Here is a 23,381-nt window from a genome sequence, read left to right as displayed (position 1 = left end):
GGTATCAGAGCGGTTTTCTTGCCATCCTGTGGGGTGAGAACCGACTTACATGAGTGATCAGCACTCTACTTTATCCAGAATGGACAGGTACAGTACAAAGTCTCTGAGGACACAATCTTGGACAATTGATAGACACGGTATCCAGAGTCGGAATTGTGGAAAGGATGGCTATTCAGACATTCGAGATGAACTTAGGAAAATAAGGCATAACATGTCTGAACTATTGGTTAAGCACCACCGTATAAATGACAGGCTGTCCAACCCAGCTAAGGTGGATAAGTCAACTGGATTTCGATTTGGCAAATCTTCTCGCAAAGAATTGACTGATACAGTGAGAGATGTTACTAGGAACCTTAATGAGGAGTTCGAGAAACAAGTTTGCAACCAGTCAGAGCTTTCAGTTCAGCCACAAGAAGTGGTGAAGGATATTACACTGATGGATAGTAACTGTCAACTTGGTACTCAAGTTGAGACAGTTGTATACAGGCTGCCAAAGGGTGATGTCACAGGTACTCGAGATGGTTTAGTTCCAACAAGCAGTGACTACAACATAGTGGGTTCAGATGATGATTATGAGGATGTTGTTGTGCATGATGGTGAGATCCCTGGTAGAGACGAGCAGACATTGAGCATTCATGACTTTGCTGAGAGAGAGTACCAGGCATAGATAGATGCTTCGTCACATGAGGTTGAGGCTGGTAGTACTTCACATGATTTGTCCAGCCAGCTGAAGTTGAGCGAAGACAGTATTGTGACTTCATTATCTCATCATGACAGGATGCGGGATATGATAGAGGATCACATCCGGATGATTCAGTTACAGGGTAGACACAAGGGAATTTAGGCGAAGTCTTCTTGTGTTGACTTACAAGCGATTAGGGAAGGAATGGGAACAATGAAGTTGAGTTATTTACATCTTCTATTAGATTGTGACCATCTTCTTAGACTTGTCAGAGACTATTCAGATGCCTTGAGGAGGAAGGAGGAGGAAGTTGACAAGCTTTCTCGTGAGCTTGAGGACATTCGAGCTTCTTTGGTGAATACTCCATTGGCATTACAGGACTGGGAGAGACATGGGGATAAGCATGGCATGGAGTTGAGTTTAGTTTCATCTTGCACTCCTGATACTCAGCTTTCTGCAGCACGTAAATCATTTGTGGCCGTTGATAATGTCGTGAGTTCATCTTGCATTCACATCCAGGATACAGGGACAATGTCAGACAGGAATGTGAAGTTAGCTGGTATTGGTCATATTACTCAGGTGAGGAGTTTGCTTGAGTTACCAGCTGATTCTAGTTTACGGATATGGACTCGAGATTGTTATATTGGCGTTTGGGATTCAGTTGACTGGAGATCTTTAACACTTTTTGGTAGCAGTGATTGTTTGGGTGCTATCATGGATTTGATTAGCAGATTGCATGGTGTTGTCTTTTCTTGCACCAACAGCTTGTCCGATGTTGGTATTAGTTTTTATACACCGGTGTTGGGCTTTGTTCATATATCCAGTCGACCATTCTTGCTGGAATGTGTTGATGATCTTTCATATTTGACAGTGTGTACAGATGAGTCCCAGGATCATATTGGCATTGATGACATCCGGGAGGATGAAGTGGGCAGTTTTGAAGACTTAGTTTCTTTGGCAGTTTCTTTTTGTACAGAGGAGTTGGACAATAGTGCTACAGTTTTTGATACTCCGTATGTTGATATGAGCTTTGGAGTTGATTCGCAGGATATGGATGGTAATACTCTAGAGACCATTAACTTTGAGGATACTCCTTTAGACATGCATCAGAGGAGGTTTGTAGGAGATAGTCTAGCCAGTGCCATCATGTGTCTAGTCAGTTGAGAGTTAGTGAGCTAGACATTGCTATCGCTTGCCAACATTTCGATGCTGCTCGTCAGTTGTTAGCAGTTTATGGATGGGGTTCTCCTACTAGTGATGAGCAGGGGGGCAGTTATCTTTCCTTGACAGAGATCCACTCTTTATGGGAGGCTATTCGAATTTTGAGACAGAATTATATGCAGTTGGTAGCCGATAGAGATTATCTAATGGAGTGGGGGAGTACAGCATACGATGCATTATTGGCCAAGGAAGATGAGGTGAGTGAGCTTACTCAACAGCTCAAGGTGACTTCTGAGATTCTTGAGAGTACACAGTTGGCCTTCGAGGAGTCACACTTTCATTTGGCTAAGGTGACCATGGTGTTAGAGCGATTACAGTCTTTACCAGATTCTATACAGTCAAGCTGTGGTGTCTGGTGATCCAAGGGTGTCCATGGTCAAAATTATCAGAGACAGTGGAGATGGGGATGCATCCATCCTTGATACTAACATTGGCATATCGGGTTCGTTCCCACTAGAGTCAGGTTCAGTTGAGTTGGGTGTTGTAGCAGATTGCTGTTGTATAACTAACATGGTGGTGGCCTCTAGTACTGATGGCACGGAGACTAGAGATGTTGTATCAAAGATCATGTGTGATGTTGGTGAGCCAGCAGTTGGCATGGTTCCTGCTAGTAATACTACTCCCTTGGCGATGTCTTTGGAGGTAGTAGTTAGTTGCAGCTTGGTTAGTGATTGATTGCAGTCTGAGCCATTGACTGAGATTGGCGCATTCTATCGGCATTACACTGTGAGGTATGCTCATCAATTTACCTTTGATGACCATGTTGATGAGATGATGAGACAGAGATGTACTTTGGTTCCTAGTGCTCGTCATCAGTTATGGGACGGTTTGACGCCTCGAGATGAGAGTTGTGATGGGCATGACATGGCGATAGGTTCTGCGGTTGACAACTTTATAATACATGACTTAGAGCAAGAGTTTGGGAGTGATGCTTCAGCGGTTGTTGTTATTGATTCTACTCCTTTGGCTATAGCATCTCCTGACTTAGCTGGTGATCAGTCACAGTGGGTTGTATCACTTGTTCATGGTGAGCTGTTGACTGAGGTTGGTTCTTTTTATCAGCATTATACTGCAGGGTATGTACATCAATTAGCCTTTTATCCTTGTGTTGAGGAGTTGATGGCAGACAAATTTGGTTTGGGTTCCATTTCTTGCTGTTTATCTTGTGATGTCTTTTCACCATCAGCGCTGCATGGGAATTATGGCTATGAGACAGTGGCTGGTGATCTGCAGAGTTGTGTTGGCTACAGGAGTTGTTCAGTGTGTGGATTCTCCATACTTGGTACAGTTTCATTCGGGAGCGTTCACCATTATTGCAGAGTTGGATTGTACATTTTGTATAGGCCAGTGGGATGCATTGATGGTATTTATTGTGTTGGCAGTTTGATTTGTCCACTTTACTTGGGTTCTGATGTTCTAGGAGTTTGTGTCTCATGGGTTTCTTACTGTGGCAGTTGTGATTTTGGAGTTTGGTTGAGCTGTAATTGTCAGTTTGATTATGGATTCCTCTTGGTTATATTGCAGAGGATATCACAGGAGCTTGTGTTAATTGACAGTAGTATAGTTCATGATGACATTTGGGATCCAGGCGGATTGATTGGTTTATTGTTCAGCCATTGCTTGGGGACAAGCAATTTCAAGAAGGGCGGACTGTCATGTCCCCATTTTGGAGGCAATTTGATTTAATTAATTTAATTAATTAGGTTGTCCAAAATAATGAATATTTTATAAGGATGACTAATTAATTATTTTAATTAAATAAATAAGTGGTATTAAATTAATTATTTATAAAGTTATCAAATAAATAAATATTAAAAGGTAACTTTATATTTAATTAATTTAATAAAGTGACTTCAATTATAAAATATTTTTTATAAAGTCACTTAATAGATAAAATAAAATAATGTTCTAGAAGCTTCTGGAGAAAGTGGAGGAAAAAGAATAAATAGGCACCCCGAGCTTCATTCTAATCATCCAGATTTGTTGTTGTTGATGTTGATGTTTTTTGATGTGCATTGTGGAGCCTAGGGTTTCTGCAATAGTCACAACTGGCCATTGAGAACGAAAACTCTCAATTGGTACGCAATTTTGAGGGTGTGAAATATCACTTGAATTATTGCAGCTGGGAGGAAGATACTTCAGTCTTCTATTTGTGCTACACTAAGAAAAAATATTTGTGGCCATTGAGAACGAAAACTCTCAATTGGTACGCGATTTTGAGGGTGTGAAATATCACTTGAATTATTGCAGCTAGGAGGAAGATACTTCAATCTTCTATTTGTGCTACATTGAGAAAAAATATTTGAGTACAAAAAGCAGGCCGAAAAAGCAGTTTGAAAAAACAGGCTGAAAAAGTAGTTCGAAAAAGCAGGTCGAAAAAGTAGTTCGAAAAAAGCAGGCCAAAAAAGCAATCCGAAAAAAGCAGGCCGAAAAAGCAGGTCCGGAAAAGCAATCCAAAAAAAAAAAAAAGCAATTCGAAAAAGCAAAGAAAATTAGTACAGCCATCTACAATCAGGGGCGGCAGCTAGAGAGGCACGACTTGGGCACTTAAGGAGATTATTTTCTGTTTAGTGGTATTGCAATACATCTATTCTTTAAGGCGACTTCATATGCCAGGTCTGATGTGTATTTTCATAGTTGCCTTTCACTATAGAGTGCTGTTGTAATTGTCATTTCATATCAAACCTATCATTCATTAATAGATATATCATCCATTTTTACATTCCTCACAATGGTATCAGCAATCCATGGCTATACTTGTATTTAATCATGCATGTGATTAGCGTACTGCTGTAGGGGAGTATTGAAGTTAGATATTTAGTGTTGCATTAGTTTTCATTGGCAGCTGTAGGTGCATATTACTTTACCAACAATCATCATATTTTGATATCTTTGTAAATGCCAAGAGTCTTGGCTAACTTAGTATGAATATTGTATTGGACACTCATTCTCAATTAAGGAGATACAATTGCTGGTCATTAATAGTTGTCTTTGGGCGTTAATATATCATTTTTTATCAGCTAGTTAGCTTGCATACCAACTGTTTGTTAAAATACCAGTTGGTTGTAGGTGATCATTTTCATGATTAGAACTCATATATGCATTCACTATTGCCAAAATTAGTTGCATATTTATGTTAGGTCATTGTTTAGACAATTTGGAGTCTTTTGTAAGCATTCTCTTTGAGGGAAATCCAAACAAGAATCACTGCAGCAATCTGAAAAGTTATATCAGTCAGATGACTCTTGCTTGCAAAGTGTTTGACGAAATGTCAAACAACTGAAGTATAAAGATTTTTGTTGGAAGAAGTTATAACCTATTGGGGTTATTACAATTGGCCCATTAATTGGTGCCTCCATGTAGTTGGTTGTAAATTTGGCAACCCTAATTAGTGTTGGGAAGAAACCTCAGCCATTGAATTGAACTTGGCCCTTTCTTGTAATGGAACTACTATAAAAGGCCAAGGCCTTCTCATTTGTAAGGCATTAGCTTAGAGATTGGAGGTAGTAGATAACTTGGAGATTAAAGTAGGCTAGCTAAGGGAGAGACTTGATGAAGTTGTTTCTATAATGCTTGTCAAAGTAATTGATAATTCATTGTTGGTTCATCATGGTGGATTACTTAATACTGCTTTGTAATATTGCATGGTTTCCTCAATCTTTCACTTGGAGTATATCCCTTTTCATGTTGAAGTAGTTTAGTTGAATGTAAGTTGTTGTAGATGTTTATTCGATTGATTCAAACAAATCTAGGCCACTCGCCTCTTGTTGACGGTAGGAGTTCCTTGTGTGGTAAGTCAATGGTTGAATGCAATTAAGTTCAGCTGATGGTGAATCTTTAGTTTGCATCCATTTGATGGTATTGGAGAGGATATATTGATTTGAAAACCATTCGAGTGTTCATTAGAAGCTTGCACTGAGTGGATGGAACCATTGGTGAGATTACATCTAGCAGAGTACAAGTCATCCATGATTCCTTGCATTTGTAGTTAACAATAGAAGTTAGCCAATTTAAGTTTGGGTACAAGTGGAAAGGTTTGAAGATCAAAACTATATTTTCATTGCACGTTGTAAAGCCAAATCTATAAGAGAAAGAGTTAAGATCCATTGAATGAATAATGTAAGTCCCTCTGTGTAACTAGCATATCACATCATAAAATTGAGTGAAGTCCATGATTAAGAAGGAACCTTGAAGCCTTTTCATGATCTTACTTGGCAAGCTTAGCATGAAAGATGACCTTATACCAAGAGAGAATTGAGTGCTTTGAGTTTCTCATGAAAACATCAAGTATTTGATTTTGCATGCTATAGGAGAACAAAACTCAAATCAACAAGTCTCAAGAATGATTCTATTTCTACAAACCTCTCAAAAATATAAAGTTAAGCACTTTGATTAGAATGTAGTAGAAAAGATTTATTGCACAAATTTCATATATGATATGCTGCCTTGTTTGTATCTTCTTGTTTTTTTTTAAGCTTGAAGAGAGAAGTTAGAATATAATTGAAGGTTAGATTCATATTGCAAATCAATAACAATAATAATATGTTGAAAACCTTTAAACAAAATCACCCAAAATCCAATACAATTCTTAAAATGAATTCAATATATTGCAAACTCAGAATACCTAGATGATTAAATCAAATTACAAGGGAAGATCAATATAAAAGTGTGATGGAGCGAAGGCGAGGAAGGGGGTTTCTTAGGGAAGATTCTCATGATGGAAGGCAAAACTTTAGAGGTTGAGGGCAAGGTCGAAGGGGTGGTAGGCTTCCTTGGTCTCTACCACAAAGAGCTTGGGAGCCTCTAAAAAAGCAGTGGAGTAGTGGTGGAGGGAAACACACTGAAGGAATTTTGAAGAAACCAAAGAGTGTGCAATGGGGAGAAGCAAGGGTTTTTAGTGGTAGAAGGTACAATGTAACTGGCGGTAGCATTCAGAAATGTGTTCCTAAATGGCATGAGAAGCCAAAGGAAACAATTGACTTTGTACCAAAGACAATAGTTAAAAGGGCAGCAGACTTACGAATAGAATCAAACACATGGAGAGAAAATGTCAGAGTACTAAGGGAGACAACCTTTTTTCTGAAATGGGGAGGAGGATGCTCTTTTTATCCTTGAATCTGCAAATGGGTCAATGACAACTGGGATGAGTATTTTACTCTCAAAACTCTGATGAATGGGTTTTTCTTAGTAAAGGCTAGGCAAAAATGAGAAAAAGTGTGGATAATGTTTAATGGGTCCTTTATGATGGGGGGATCAAGTTTGACGTAAGAGATTGGGTCCCTAATTTTAACCCGAAGCAAGCATTAGTGGAAGAAGTTGTAATCTAGGTGAGGCTTTATAATCTTCCCCATTAATACTAGCATGAGGAGATACTTGAACAAATTAGCAATCGCTTGGAAAAGTTCATTTGCAAAGATGAAGTGATCGATCAAAATGATTTCATGCTTTATGTGAGGATATGTATAGCATGGAAACCTTATCCACTGCTACCCCACGCTTTGGAAATCAGAACCTTAGATGATACTAATGTCAGGAAATTGAGGTGGAAAAGCTTGAAAAGAAGTGTGAGATTTGTAAGAAAAGGGACCATAGGAAGGAGTCTACTTCTAGGGATAAGGGAAAAGGGAATGAAGAGCAGCTAGGTGAAACCCTTATGGCCAATGTTTCCAAAGAGAACCCTCAGGAAGGTAGGGTGAGAACAATGAAGGAGGTAATGGAGCAACTAGGAGCAGAGGTGAAGCTTGTCATTGCAGCCCCGAAGATAGCAAAGGACAAAAATGATTTAGATAATGTTATAGATAGGGAACCCCCAATAGGCTCGCATGGAATGACAGATATTGGTCAGGGTATATCAATCATAATAAGTAATGGAAATACTAAAATGGTGAAGTCAATAGGGGATGGAACAACTTTGCAGTCGTTTACTTGCATCAAGGGCTTGATGAATTCTAGGAAAAAGATGGGTATGGGTACAGAAAGCCCAAAGGTTGCTCCTCAATCAGATGGGGCAAAGGTCTGTCAAGAGATTCTTGTTCCTAGAAGTAGCACAGGTTTGGCAGCGAATCTAGTGGTCAACGTAGAAGATTTAAAATGGCAGCTGTCAGTAACTAATGTGGAGCTACTTTTGGTATCGAGCCAAGAGGACAATATTCTATAAGAACTAATATTAAAAAATATTCAAATGTCTCCTTCTAGGGGTGAGGCAAAGGAAGACATCCACAATCTCCAAGATGGGATGCGGTAGATAGAAATGAAGAATCAGAGGATTCTTCGGATGAGGAAGTTGTCCCATCTCCAAGAACACTCAAAAAAGATTTGGTTTGAGTTAAAAGCTTATATAGAGTTAAGCAGAAAAGACGTCAAGAATCTATTCAGAAACTGTTGGAAGAAGCGGGGAGTATGAAAGGCTAGAGCAAATTGAGATCCGGGAGGGGCCTATTCCCTCCTAGGAAACAATAAGGCTCCTTACTTGGAATGTCAAGGGCTCCAACGTTGTTTGATCAACCATCGTTTTGATCAACAGGAGACAAAAGTTAAAAAGGAGATGGTCGCTAGATATTTAGGTGTTAGGGTAAGATGGTCAAAAAAATTTGTGGATGCGGTTGGGGCTTTAGGGAGCTTGGGGACTATGGAATCCTAAGTTTTTGGAGGTAGAGTTGGTGGACCAAGGTCGGAAATGGTTAACAATCAAGGCTTTTTTACTTAGGATGTCAATCTTTTTTTGATTAAACCTATGTTACCCAAGGACGCGTTTCCGGCAAAAATTGACCCCGTCCCCACATCCCCCCTTCCTAGAAACTTGGAAACCTCCAGAAACCTTTCCCTCGGCTGTCCCATAAAATTAATGTTTCAGTTTTGATAATTTGTTTGATTTCCACTCTCATGTGAAATCTAAAATTAAATTATTTAACTCAAACATTATATGTTAAAGTTCTATAATTTATATAAGCATGTGTGATCCATGTTTTTATATGAATATTTAAAATTTTCCTGTATATTTCAAATTTCCCTACTTTTTATATAGTCGTTCCCACTGCCGTCCCCTACTCTGAGAAAAAAAAAAATCTGTCTCGGAAACACGTTTCCCTGTCCCCATGTCCCCTCGTCCCAGAAACCTAGGGTAAGATAGGATTAAACGGAGCGACAAAATAATGAAAAGAAGGCCATGTGAAATAAGCTCACTAAAATCATTGAATCTTGATGGATAGAATGTATTGTTTTAGCTAGAGATTTTAATGCCATGCTGGAACTAGTTGACAAGCGGGGTGGGGTAGGAAAGATCGAAAGGGTTCAAAAAGATTTCCAAGATTTTGTAGCAAATAATGACTTATGTGAGATTAGGCCAAAGAGCGGAAAATACACATGGATGAATCAACATGCAAGTTTTTCAGGCATAGCAAAGAAACTAGATTGCTTTTTTGCTAGTGGAGATTTGAGACAAATGTAGGTATTGTTTGAATCAGAGATTCTTCCCTTTTCAACATTGGATCATTTTTCAATTTCAATCAAGATGATTAAAGATTGCACTCCTCCAAGGAATTTGTTTAAATTTGAATAGATGTGGTTTAGGGAGGAAGGTTTTATGCTATGGTCAGGGAGTGGTAGATCAAGGTGCTAGAGATTGAAGCTAATAAAAGTTTCAAGTTCTTTAAGAAATTACAACACATTAAAAAGCTATTAAAACTATGGAACAAGGACCATTTCAAGAATATTTTTAAGGAGAAGGAGATAATAGAAGGTGAGTTAGCGGCTCTAAACAGCAAAATTATAGAAGAGGGGATGGATGAGACAAATTTTTGAAATTGAGAAGAACCTCAAGAGTAAGTACAAGGAGATCCTTGCAAGGGAAGAAGTTTTTTGGAAGCAGAAAAAGGGAGTTGTGGCTTAGGGCAAGGGACTAGAACACTAAGCTCTTTTTTCTGTTCAATTAAAACAAGGAGATCAGTCAATATAATCTTCAAGTTGCGCCTACCACAAGGGGAAGAGATTTCGGTGGCTAAAGAGATTAATGCCCCGGTAGTCGAGTGTGAATAGGAACCAAATTTTGGATGTGATTCAGCTGACTCTAGTAGAAGAAGACAATAGGATGCTCGTGGAACAAATAAGTATTAAAAGAGTTGAAGGTGGTTGTTTTTGGTCTTGCAAGAGATAAATCTCCAAGACCTGATGGCTTTCAAGCCTTTTCTTACCATAAGTTCTAGAAGGTCATTTGTGTGTAGTTGTTAGGGGTGGTACAAGAATCTAGAGCCTGTGAGTATGTGTTGCAAGACTTTAACAAACTTTGGTGGCCTTGATACCAAAGAAAGAATGACAACAAGAGTTCGTCAGGTCAATCTCCCTATGTAACAACATATATGTAAGATAATTTCAAAGATTGCAAATAACCAGTTGAAATTGGTCTTGGATAAACTTGTTTCTCCTGAGCAAAGTAGTTTTATGCCTGGGAAACATATTGTTGATGATATCATAGTCGCTCACAAAGTGATTCACTCAATTTCCAGGTAAGAGAAGTGCAATGTTGTTGAACTAAGACCAATTTGCTGAAGACACCTTTCTAGTTGGAGAAGCATCAGTGAGGGAGGCAAGAGTTATGAAACATGTTTTGGATACTTACCAAGATGAGTCAGGGCAAGATATCAATCAAGCGAAGTTGGAATTTTTTTAAATATGGAAAATAATTTGCAAAGGAACATAGTAGGAGTCTCTGGTGTTCGCAGGGTAAGCTCCCGAACAAGCTTCTAGGCGTTACTTTATATGTTGGTGTTGGAAGAGCAAGTATGTGGAACCAATTAGTTGATAGATGCTGCAAGGTTATGGAAGGATGGAAGTCTCAATGGTTGACATTGGCTAGTAGGATCACATTACTCAAATTGGTGATTTCAGCTCTTCTGATTTATTGTCTGGTAATTGTTTATCTTAGAAGGTGTTAAAATAGTTTGAGCAAAGAATGAAGAAGTTCCTATGGAATGGTAACAGTGATCAGGATAGAGTTTTGTTATTGGCATGAGACAAAGCCTCGAAGCCAAAATCAAATGGGGTAGCAAAGCTTAGGAATTGAAGAAAGATGAATGAAGCACTAGGAGAAAAGTTAGTGTGGGAAATGTACAACAAACCTAATCAATGGTAGGTTCAAATTCTGAGTAAGAAATGTCTCAAAGGAGGGAGCAAGGAAAGCATTTTGCAAGTAGATGATCCACCCAAGGGATTTGCTCTTTGAAATTTCACTATTAGCTGTAGGCCTATTATCATAGATCATGTTTCGTGGTTGATTTGGGATAAACAAAAGGTGGAATTTTAGGGAGATTTATGGGATGGAAAGGAGTCGATGCAAGAATTGTTGAATGAAGAGCTTGTGATGAATTCAGCTAAAGAAAGGTGGGGTTCTAAGGTGGGGGATTATATGGACTGAAAGACAAAAATGGATGGTGAAATTTTGAGATGGAAAGACCCAAGAGAGTTGGGTCTAGAGATGAATTCTTCTTAGCGATTTACGAGATTGATGGATAAGAGGGATATTTTTTTAACAAAGGAGGAAGGAGATTATATGTTATTGCTACAAGAGTGGCTAATATTTAGTTAAGCAGGGATACAATCTATGAGAAAATGAGGAGTCTAGGGAGAAGTGGGCCTTGAGGATCTGCTGACATCAAGCTTGTCTTCCTAAGGTTAGGGCCTTTACTTGGCTTGCAAGGAGCATATCTTGACTAGCGAGAGGCTATAGAGGCAGTTCAATGATCCATTCAAATGTTTCTTGTGTCATGAGGCAGAGGAGAATGTTGGCCGTTTTCTCCTCCATCGTAAGTTCTCAATAAAATGTTGGGAACTTTTTTTCAACAAGTTGGACTGGGCAAGTCCACTTCCACATAGGATCAAAGATTGGCTTTGTTTTGGCCAAGTTTAGAGGAAAATCAACCTTTTGCAGTTGTTTGGGTGATGATCCCTTCGACGGTGGTGTTGAAATTCGGAAGGAAAGGAAACGAAGGATTTTTCGAGAGGAGGATTGGGAGAGGTTTTCTCAGAGGCTGGAGGGAGCCATATCAGAATTGGTAAGCAATGTTGCTTCTCAGGTTAACGTATCAAAAATTCCTTTCTCTAGAAATGATTCAAGTATACAGTCAAAGTGGCCCTTGATTTGGTTTAGGCCTCTTAATGGGCTGCCAAGGGCTAAAACTTTAGATGAAAATCAAGAAAGAGAAGAAAATGAGAGTAAGATGGGGGATGGTAGGTTGAGAGTTCACTTTGATGGCGCATCAAAAGGTAATCCAGGTCGTAGTGGAGTAGGGTGTGCAATCTTAGATGCATACAATAACATTTCGGTTCTAGGTGTGAAGGGATTGCCTAAATGGTCCAATAATGTAGCAAAATGTTTGGCTGCAATTTTTGTTCTTACAATGATTAAGAAAAGTGGTCCAAGAAAACCCATCCTTTTAGTGATTCTCAAATTGTAATAAATGGAATTATAAAGGGTAAGATGGAGACTTGGCTCCTAGACAAATTTGTAAAAAGGATTTAGAGGCTTTTAGCGGGATTTGAGGAATATAATGTTAGTCACACTAGGCGGAAAGGGAATGCATTAGCAGAAAAGATGGCTAACGTTGGAGGGAATTTGTTAGAACATACAGAGCTAGTGGAAGACTTCAAATTTATTATCTCTCATCCCTTTATAGTATTGTCCTTTTGATGATATTTAAAACACTCTTGGGAGTGACAATGCAATGATGAAGTGGAGTGATTGGTTAAGTGGATAGAGATGATGGTGTATGCGGGCATTTGTTGGAGATTCAAAACTCTAGGTTGCAATTACAATAATGGAATGGCATTATTTCTTTTGCCGTAGGGGATAAAACTTTCTAAATTTAGGATTGTATTTAGCAGGCTCACCAAGCCAAGATCACAATCAAAAAATAGAGTGGTGAAAAAATAAAGAGGATAATAAATGGAAGCAAATTTTTATCTGCTGACGCTGAAGAAAAAACAAACACAAGGTGTTTTGTGTTAATGAAGAGATTTCAGAATTGTTTGTCATTTGTTTGGGAAGGAGTTCGTAGGAGAGAAATTCCGTCCAAGTACAAATGTTGATATTTTGTCCTTGTTCTATGATTGGGCCTTTCTTTTAGCTTAGAATAAAGAAGAGGCAACAAGGATGATTAAATTATGTTTGGAACTAGAGTGGCATCTGGGGCCAATGTTGGTTGGACTTGGCGAATGTTAGAGTTGGCTTTCGTACAACGAAGAGCCTTTAGAGGTGTCTTGAAGGGTTAGCGGAAGGAGTGGAGTCACTTATAGTCTTCAGTTTTGCAATGCCAATTTGGAAAAGGGTTGGGGAGGTGAGGACGACATCGATGGAGTTGTTGGATTTCGTGGCCAAGTGGGAGGATGACAAGAGGTGGATGGTAGAAGAACGAAGGAGGAAGCAGAAATAAACGGCAAGAAAAGTCAAAGAAAGAGACGCAGGGGAGATCCCAAGATCAGTGCCACCAAAAAATTTAGGTAGAAAGGAGAGCAAGGTCGACACGGGAGGAGGAGTATTGGTCAACAGAACCAGGGAGGAAATGTGTTGCTGGCTCACCATGTGTGAGCTCATGTGTGGTCTTTTGTCGAATGCCCATTTTCCTTAGTATGGCTTATTTGCATGGATGTGCTATTTGAAACAATGCCTGTGTCTATGGTCATAGGGAATGCTTGTCAACTTTTGCTAACTGCAATGCATGGGTGGAAAGGGTAAATCAAGGATATTAGGCCTTTTTGAATGATAATGTAAAACTTTTTTATGAAGCAATAAAATATCATTTATCAAAAAAAAAATCAGATTACAAGCACAAGTTCGAGACATCCATTTGCTGGAAATGAATATAAATATCTGCATCAATTACAGTCAGAAAATATAAAGAATTTCAAACCCTAGCTTGCATTAATACATCACCAAAATGACACAGCTAGAACTGTTATGCAGCAACAATAATATATACAGCTATGGCCACACTTGAAACTCCCCAAACTTCTCACAACTGCTACTATGAATCAAATCTACAATTACTCCCAGTAAGCTCCAATGTAACTCTTGTAGTGAAGCCATTTTCAATCCTCCAGATTGTATTTTGCAACATGGGGCACATATCCTCACAAACCAACAAAAAGAAGCACAATCTCCTTCAAGAACCAAAGCATAAGCAATAACAATATCCAACCAAGCATGCTCAAAAAGAGCTCTTCAATCTCTTTTGTAGCATTTTCAAGAGAATACATTCATTCACCTTGCCAATGTGGGACAAACAAAATCACTTTTTGCTTCTCTATTTCTTGGGATTTTGTTTTGCTCCTATTTTCTAGTGTTTCATATTTCCCCATGTGCTTTTCTCCTTTAATCTTAAGTCACCAAATATTTTATATCATCAATGTGTTTTAGATTTAAGGCAAAAACAAGTTAAGAGTGGAACTTGAAACCCCTTACAAAACATTACAAAAGAGGTTCAATGAAGATTACCAGAATAAAACACTATTGGCATAGACACAACAAGAAAACCCAACCGACAGCCAGAGGCACACAAAGACAAAATAGGACTCAAACACAGAGACAACCAGAAACCTAGGCAAGCTCCTTAAGAGCATTAGCCACTTGCATCTCAATGACAATAATATCCTCGACAAAGTCTTTTAGAGCCTGATTGGCCTTGGAAGAAGCAAGGATAGTCTTCTTCATGCTTTCTAACGAGCATTCGCTAGGTCCCTCCATAGCAGTAGCTTTAGCCTTCTTCTCCAACCTATTCTGACAGGCTTCCTAGTTCTCATCTTTCTTCTCCAAGGTGCTAGACACCTTCTTGAGCTTATGAACAATCACATTCATGTTCTCTTCACTACCACAAGGAATATCCTTTATATATTTTTCAAAAGATTAGATCTTCTCTAGAACCTGGCCAACCCTATCTTCCAAACTCTTTCTGGTCTGAATCTCTTTTTCAGGTTGGGTCTACAAACTTCCCACCTTAATATTGAGGTTATTAATTTCATTGTAAATCCAATTATCCAGTATAAGAGAGTTGTTGGCCTTATCTTTAGCCTTATGGAGGAACTCCAAATGACCACGTTGATTGTCCCCAAAAATCTCAGTGCTCTACTGAATGGAATCCTTTTTCCTCCCAACCCCAAGCTCTTTATGGGCAGGGATCTCAAGAATTTTAGGGTTAGAAGGACCCGCAATTGAACCAAAGCTAGGGTACCCAACAATATTGGCAATAGGGGTCTCGCAAATGACACATTGTTGAAGTTTCTCATCAATATTTTGCTTTTTCTTATCAGCAGCAATCTTATCATTATTCTCTTGGTTTCCTTCCATCTCTTGAGCTTCCATAAGAAAAGGGTTGTCCTCCATCTGCATATTGGTGTTTTTATCTTCATCCTTCTCAAAGTTTGATGCAGGGGCATTTTTCTACCTTCTAGAATCTAAGGAGACATCGTCATCCTCAATTTCTATGCCTTTGGATTCATCAAACCTGGGCTTGACCACGAGTCACATTATTCTTAGACTCACAGTCACTCTCATCGCCAATTTTCATGCCCTTCTCCTTATCAAATTGCTTATAAAGGCTAAGAGGAGACTTCTTACATCTTTACCCAAGGGCTCTTCCTAACTGCCTCCACAAGTCCCTCCCCTCGACTTTCCTTTTGCGCTTTGGGTCTCTAATCACAGGTTTGGGAGTCCTCAATTCACAGCATTCAAAAATAAGGAGAATAAGGCCTCCATGTAAGACACACTTGCTCGATTTCTTCCTATATTCAACCAAACTATGATGCATAGATTTGAGTGGAAAGAAGGGGAAGGACACCCTAAGTTCCTAACTTTATAATGGTAATGGTTAAGCAAAGCAAAATGATAATTGTGGACTCTAGAATATCTCCATGATGCAAGTGAGGACCAACTTTTAAATGGTTTAAATCTATCCTATATTGTAGTAATCCCCAACCTTGACAAGAAATTTATCCTCATTGGTTTTAGGAAATTTACACCTTGTAGCATCAGAGGTCTTCCTCTTTTTATTGAATTCCCTCCCAATGCAAGGAAGACCAGTAATCTCATAAATAAACTAAACATTGAGCTCCACATTGGCACCATACATTGTAAGAGTATCACCATTCCAGCCATTAAAGAATTCAGAAGTAACCTCCCTATTGAAACTGTAAAGGCGTTTTAGCTCGGTAGTAACTTTACCTTTTTCAAGTTGCTTCCACACCTCCTCCTTGTCTTTTCACTCTTTGCATGAATCCAGCTCCTGTCTCTTTAGTTCCCCTCCCAAGGTGATATGAGAAAATTGCAGACCCAGAAAGCATGTGTGCCAAAATTTAAAAACACTATATTGTAATTGCCCCAATTAATAATGATGCTTTTCCTCACTTTAGAGTACTTAGATATAAGTTCTATCTTTATACAAAATCTTTCCAACATAGCTATGTGTCAAATCAATTTTTATTATCTCCTTTTATAATAACGCCTTGCCAAGTCATGATGATTTTACTCATCACGGCCAGGTTGGCAATGGTCAGCCACTTTGTTAGTTTCACGAAATGCATGGGAATTAAACACCTTATCGAAGGTGGAAAGAATGGCCTCTGCCACCTTAATGATAGGTTCAATATTCCACGAGGCTTTATTAGGCATCTAATTATATTGTTTTGAGTCACCTCAACCCAAAGATTACGGCACTCAAGGCATTTTGTGAGTTTAATAACATAGAGAGCTCTAGTTGCCTCAGCCACATGGCTAGTCTGCACGCCTAAAGGAACTGCCAGAAAATCAATGCAATTTCCATTCGCTTCTCTAATCATCCCTCCACAGCCAGCATGTCCAAGATTACCTTTAGCGGCACCATCAAAGTTAGCCTTTCACCATCCATCAGGCTGAGCAAACCAAAATGATTTCCTCCCTATCTTTGTTACTCTTCCCCTTGAGATTTTGATTACATAAGAAAAAGGAGTTGAGATCATTATATCATCAATGTGTTATTAAATAGAGGAACTTAAAGTATTTTTCACTTAACTATAGTCCCATATTGTCTGAGTGCAAATTGAAGAGTGCTATAGCCCATCATACTTATTGAAATTAATACATATTTGTCCTTATTTAGTAGGTTTTTCCCTTACAAGGGAGCCACATAAATCCAATCTTACATGATACATATTTATGGTTTTCTAATTTATGCTTGTAACATAATATTTGATTGTTCGCCAATGTTCAGGAATTAAATATTAGAATTGTGCACACTTTGGAAAGTTTTTATTGCAGTATTTTTGACTTTGTTTTTCAATATTTATATCGAGCTAATGATCTTGTATAGAGTGGAACACCTTTTTGTAATGTGTTGAAGGTTTTTTCCGGCTATAGAGGGCATTTTTTCTTTGTTTGTTAAGGACTCATAAATCATGGTCTCCACTCTAAGGACCCAAAGCAGTAAAAAATTTGCCTCCAAAGACCAAACAATCACAGCATGCAATAATTATATAGGATCTTTGGTGATCTCAAGGTTAGACCATTTTCATGTTACATTGATATATGATACATATTACAATTGCCCAAGGAAATTGATAACATCAATAAAGGAGAGAGATGAATTAAATTAAATTCTTTGCATCATGTCATTTCTAGACAAAGATACCATATAAGAAGCAAGATATGTCTAACTCGGTTTCTCATGCTATTAGTTTTATATGGTGAATAAAAGTAGTAGGGAAAAGAAAATTTTACATGCATGTGTTAACAATAAGGCTAAAGCATATAACTGTCTTAAGCATAAAAACTAGGCTTTTATTATATGATATAATAATTATTAATTTCAAAGTAGACTTTTCTTCTCGTGTACCAATATATAATAATTAGTAAGGATTATTAGAAAGGTAGAGGGTAGGAAATACTTAAAACTATTCATGTATGTACAAGAAATGAATTGAGGCGTAGTAAGATGCTCAAAAGAGCTAAGAGAAAAATCTAATAGGTATTACTCTTTTTTATTTAACAACAATATGCCAAAAAGGTTTGAAATAAGACCAAGACCTTTAATTTAATGTTTAATAACCTTCACCCACTACAAAGTGGAATGCATGAAGTTGCAAAATTATTACCAAAGGGCACTCATTTTGCATGCATCCAAGATAGTATTGAACCCTAAATGAATTGCATGGAAACAGTTAATTTAAAACTTTAAAAACATTACTACGGAAGTAATGTGTTAATGGTTGGTAGACTAAAACGGTTGACATGCAGGTTATTAAATTTAGTTAGCACTTGCAAACAACAGAGAAGGATTTGACAGACTTGCACAGATTAAGGAACATGTGTGTGGTTACCTACAGGCTGAAAATTTTTAAAATTCGGCAGGCGACTAAAGGGAAAGAACCACACACACACACATTAAATTTTGTACAGAAAACAAGGAAGTATTGCTCCAAGACAAAGACATGAACAGATCAAGCTCCAAATAGTTCACATTCTTGGTAGAAAATATACAGAATATAAACAGTAAAATTGAAAATAAGAAATCGTGGACAATAAAAGTGAGTTGTTTGACAGAGTGCCTAAATGGAATGTCAAATGTGGAAGCATTTAAAGCGGTGCTCAAATTGATTGACAAAATGTCTGTTTGGAAAATGGTTTCATGGAAAACAATAATTGCAGGATATGCACAAACTAATGTTGAAAATGGTTTTAAACCTTTCTAGCAATTGTGATAGTATGTGTACTAAATCCACAATACATGTTATCATACTCCTTACCTGCATTAGAATGGGAGTATGTTATCAATGTCTCCAAGCAGGTTCCCATGAGACTATTGAGCCTATTTTGACTAGCGGTTGTTGCTGCTCAAAAATTTTAACCCCAAATTGAGGAGTTAGTGGCCCCATGATTATTAAAATTTGCTGTTTTATTCTTAACAGTCATGATAAATAGTATGCTTAAATAAAATCATTAATAATAAATTTTGTCGATAAAATTTAGAGGAACAGTGGGAGGCAAACAAAAAAGAGGAAAATCAATTTCACGAAGGCAATCTAGGCCCGAAGGGAATCTCTGTCTAGAGGCAATCTATTTCCGAAGGGGACCTCAATCCAAAGGGGGGTCTTGATCCAAAGATAATCTTGATCCGAACAGAATCTTGGTCCGAAGGGGAAATTGATCCAAAGGGGAGCTCGGTCCGAAGGGAATCTCAACCCAAAGGGAAACTTGATCCGAAAGGGAACTCAGTCCGAAGGAAAACTCGATCCAAAGGGCATCTGGTTCCGAGAGGGATCTCAATCCGAAGGGGATCTCGATCTGAAGGCAATTGCTCTGTACCACTGTAATGTTTCATACTTGGATTGGATGTAGGAAACAACCTCGATCTGTGTGTGTGCAAATTCTAAATAGTGTTTGTGGCAATTCAATCATCGATAGTATAGCATTAACTTGGTGTATGGTGGATGTAAGTGACCATACGGTGTTGATACTAGTTGCACATTGGAAGCAGAGGTATGTACGGTTGGTGAATCTCGTACGACTGGTGAAGTTCGTATAGTTGGTGACACACTATGCAACATGGGGAAGATTTGATGTTCGTACAGAATATGGAATGGGATGGACGTACGGTGAGAGTAGTGGATTTGGGCATACGATATGGGTGAGGAGGTGTCTATACATTTCAGGGGAAAACAAGTCGTATGTAATGTTCCAAAATAACCCCGAACTGCAAAAGGTGCCTCCAAGAATGATGCCTCCAGGAACTACTTATGTGACATACATTGCCTCCAGAAAGAATGGTGCCTCCAGGAATGATGCCTCCAGGAACTACTTACGTGCCGTACACTGCTTCTAGAAAGAATGGTGCCTCTAGGAATGATGCCTCCAGAAACTACTTATGTGCCATACAGTTCCTCCAGAAAGAATGGTGCCTCCAAGAATGATGCCTCCAAGAACTACTTATGTGTTGTACACTACCTCCAGAAAGAATGGTGCCTCTAGGAATGATGCCTCTAGGAACTACTTATGTGTCGTACACTTCCTCCAGAAAGAATGGTGCCTCCAAGAACTACTTATGTGTCGTACATTGCCTCCAGAAAGAATGGTGCCTTCAGGAATGATGCCTCCAAGAACTACTTATGTTTCATACACTTCCTCCAGAAAGAATGATGCCTCCAAGATCCAAAAGTGACCATACTCTAGTTTAGAAGCCATACAGAATGACAAGGATAGTCATACAGACGCTTGATGAGGCCGTATGGTTAGGAGTTAGCTGTACAGAAGAAGATGGGAGGCCACGCGAATGGGTTTATGCGTCCAACACAAAAGGCGATCTGATTCATACACAAACACAATAGTTCTTGATAAAACACATGCGAATAATAACAATTTCCGAAAGATATTACTCCGATTTGTCAGGTCCAAGTGATGAAATACATGCAACAACGAAATAGGGTGAGGGTTGAATCTCACCGAAACCGCACGAGCCAAATATGGAAGATCTTTCACTTCCGAAATGGCGAAATTATAGAGAACTCCAACTGGAATTTGTAGTACAGAGAAAAATAATCCAGAAGCATACCTGCAGACTACCTACAAGCCGTGCTTGAATACCCATTGGGAAACTTTCGGAGGGTGTACAAAGATAGCCGACGGCGACACAAACTATGAAAACAACAATAAAAATGGGTCCGAGATACATTAAATCAATCGGCCCATTACAAAAGTTTAATTAAATACATTTATTTTATGATAGGGACATTATATCGTACGGCTTGAGAGAGATGTATGTACAACAATGAAGAAAGTGTAATAAGACCGTACGATGGTAGGATGTTATGGGCATGGGGAACAAGTGTGTTGAGGGACCGTACGGAAAACAAGGCAAGGAGGGGGATGATTGACGGATGCTTCACCATGGATTGAGCTACGATTTGAAATGCCAAAACAATATAAATATATTCGCTAGAAATGCCTATTAATACTAGAACAAGTATTGCAAACCAATTCCAGATATATAGATATATGTATATGTAAACAAAGATGGTGCGTAGATTTGTCAGATCCGAGCAAATAATACAAAAACGGAATAGACTGAGGGTTGAATCCCACTAAAACTGAAGAAGCCAAGTAGGGAAGATCTTCCACTTCTAAAATGGTGACCACTATTGAACTCCAACAAAAATTCATAGTACAAAGAAATAATTCAAATCGCATGCAAGTGCTACCTATATGTCGTGCTTAAATACCAATGTAACACAAGGACTCACACCCACCTCCCAAACCTCAAAATACTCGTCCCCAAGACGTTGCCGCATCAGGTACTTGCACACCCAAGTTTCCCCACCTCTGCCATTCCACAACCACACTTCCACTGAAATGGGTACTTGAATTTCTATTTATTTACTTTTTAATGTTACTATTCGGTATGTAATATGTTACTATGTTGAATGTTCAATTGTTCTAGTTCATGTTGCAATTTTGATATGTTCAAGTATTTTAATTTGGTATGTTCTATTGAAACATTATTTCATAACAAGCATTTCAAGTTCTATATGCATATTATACAACACCCCTACCTATCCCATCCTCCCCTTGCCACCGTCCCCTGGCCATCTCCCTGCCATCTAAAAAATGAGGCCCATTTTCTCCTCGTCCCAGGAACTCATTATAGCGTCCCCTCGTCCCAATATACCCTAGTACAAGGGTGACATTGTTAAATACCTTTTAGAAAAACTCCCGAGGGTTTAGAAAAGATAGCCGACGGCAACACCTACAGAAACAATTAAAATAAAAATGGGTCTAAAATATACTAAATCAATCAGAATCACAAATACAAATATTATTAACTTAGGCCCCATATTAATTAATTAAACTAATTAAAAGTCCTTTTATTATATTGTTTAAATTCTATGACCAGTTAATTAATTAGTTTAATTAAATCATTATGTTAAAATTTAGGGACATGACCAAAAAAGAGAAAAATTATAATTTATCATTTTCTCGTAACTTAAAAATCTGCATGAAAACATACTAACGTTTTAAATTATGCAGAAATTGCACTATAGCAACTGTATGAAGACGTCACAACCTCCCTGCTAAATATGAAGGCATACGTAAGGCCCGTCAACTTTTTTGGTAGACTGCCTAGAAAGAGATCATCTAGTGGAATCCGTTGATTGCAAGATATGCACGAAATACAAAGGATTTAGAGACTTTCAAGCTAGTACAAATGGCGTGAGCAAATCGAAGTTATACTGCCTTTCATAGAATCCTTCCATGCATGACAGTTTGACACAATACCCGAATAAATCAAGGTCGCCATGATAGAAAATTTGATAAAAGAAATTAGAAATTGTCACACAAATGCAATTGGTAGGTGTAACTCAAGTTGTGTGACCCATTTCCCCGCGTTTCTTTCCGATTACAAATTGGGAATTTTGAAACGGCATATGCACTCCATCGAAGTATAAAAGCTAAATGAATTTGCCCAATGAGGTAGTTGCAATTAGTCTAGTAAACATACATGTTAAATTGGAAGCATAAATCGCGTGATCAAATTGGTGAGTTTCTTCAAAGGAGTGGGGCAAGACATAAGTAATGCAGGTCGAGGAAATATCGTCGATCATCTACAAATCATACTAACAATAAATTAACACATAAAGTTCGTGATACACATCCATAGGCCTCATAAACACCAATACTAGACCTGAATAAACACTAATCATACTCATGCAGGTCGTGATGGAATGCTACAGGTAGTATATACACTATTCCTTCACATACAAGTCGTGGTTGCTAGGGCCACACACGCAAATGTCACCCAAAAAAAGGCAAAGATTCAAACATTAAGCAGTCGGAGGAACCGAGTACGAGCTTTCATAAATTATGGAGTTCATCGCACTGATATATAACAATAAAATGTGCAAGAATCATTTTAATTCTGACCTGATCTTGGCTTCAATTCCTCTAGACTACCTTCACACCTTGCAGCGTCGTATCTCTTGCCGCACCTCTCTGTCCTGCCAGAGCTTGTAAAATGGCCGGAAATAAAAGTAACTGAACTGTCTGGATGATTTGGGACTAGTCCAGCACCTTCTACATCTTTTTCAATGAATAGTAGTAATTTTTAATAGTATAATAAAAAATAAAGTTTATTTTTTAGAATATAAACGAAGGATATCTGATTATCTTGTGGGAATTAAATAGGCCACTCTTAACATGTAAGGGAATATAGGATCATTGGAATTTTCTTCATTTTTATTATCACATTTGAAATCAAATTTAATTTTCAAATTCTATGTGGACCACTAATTTAACAAATCGATATAAAAAATAAATAAATAATGTCACTTGTAAACTTCTAAGGTGTAAAAGATTGTCATTTTAGACAATTGACATGTAAGGGAGAGGCTCATCTTCATAGATAGATAGATAGATAAAATTTTAACGTCCACGAGGCTAAAAATAGCCTATGGGACAGCAAGACAACTAAAG

The 23,381-nt window shown here is 38.3% G+C and overlaps 1 long non-coding RNA gene across 2 annotated transcripts in view; it reads right to left on the bottom strand.

Annotated features, from left to right (window-relative positions):
* Positions 1–22,973, bottom strand: part of LOC149534773 (uncharacterized) — a 79,196-nt gene extending 56,223 nt beyond the window's left edge. For both annotated transcript variants that reach the window (XR_016357354.1, XR_016357353.1), the window contains exon 1: positions 22,833–22,973. This is a non-coding gene — a long non-coding RNA (uncharacterized LOC149534773). The remainder of the gene's footprint in view (positions 1–22,832) is intronic.
* Positions 22,974–23,381: the final 408 nt, after the last annotated feature.

This window comes from Cupressus sempervirens, chromosome 10 (genome assembly GCF_028749045.1).
Source record: "Cupressus sempervirens isolate cs-2001-9-10 chromosome 10, ASM2874904v1, whole genome shotgun sequence".
Taxonomy (NCBI): Eukaryota; Viridiplantae; Streptophyta; class Pinopsida; order Cupressales; family Cupressaceae; genus Cupressus; species Cupressus sempervirens.
This window is presented reverse-complemented; position numbering and strand designations above follow the sequence as displayed.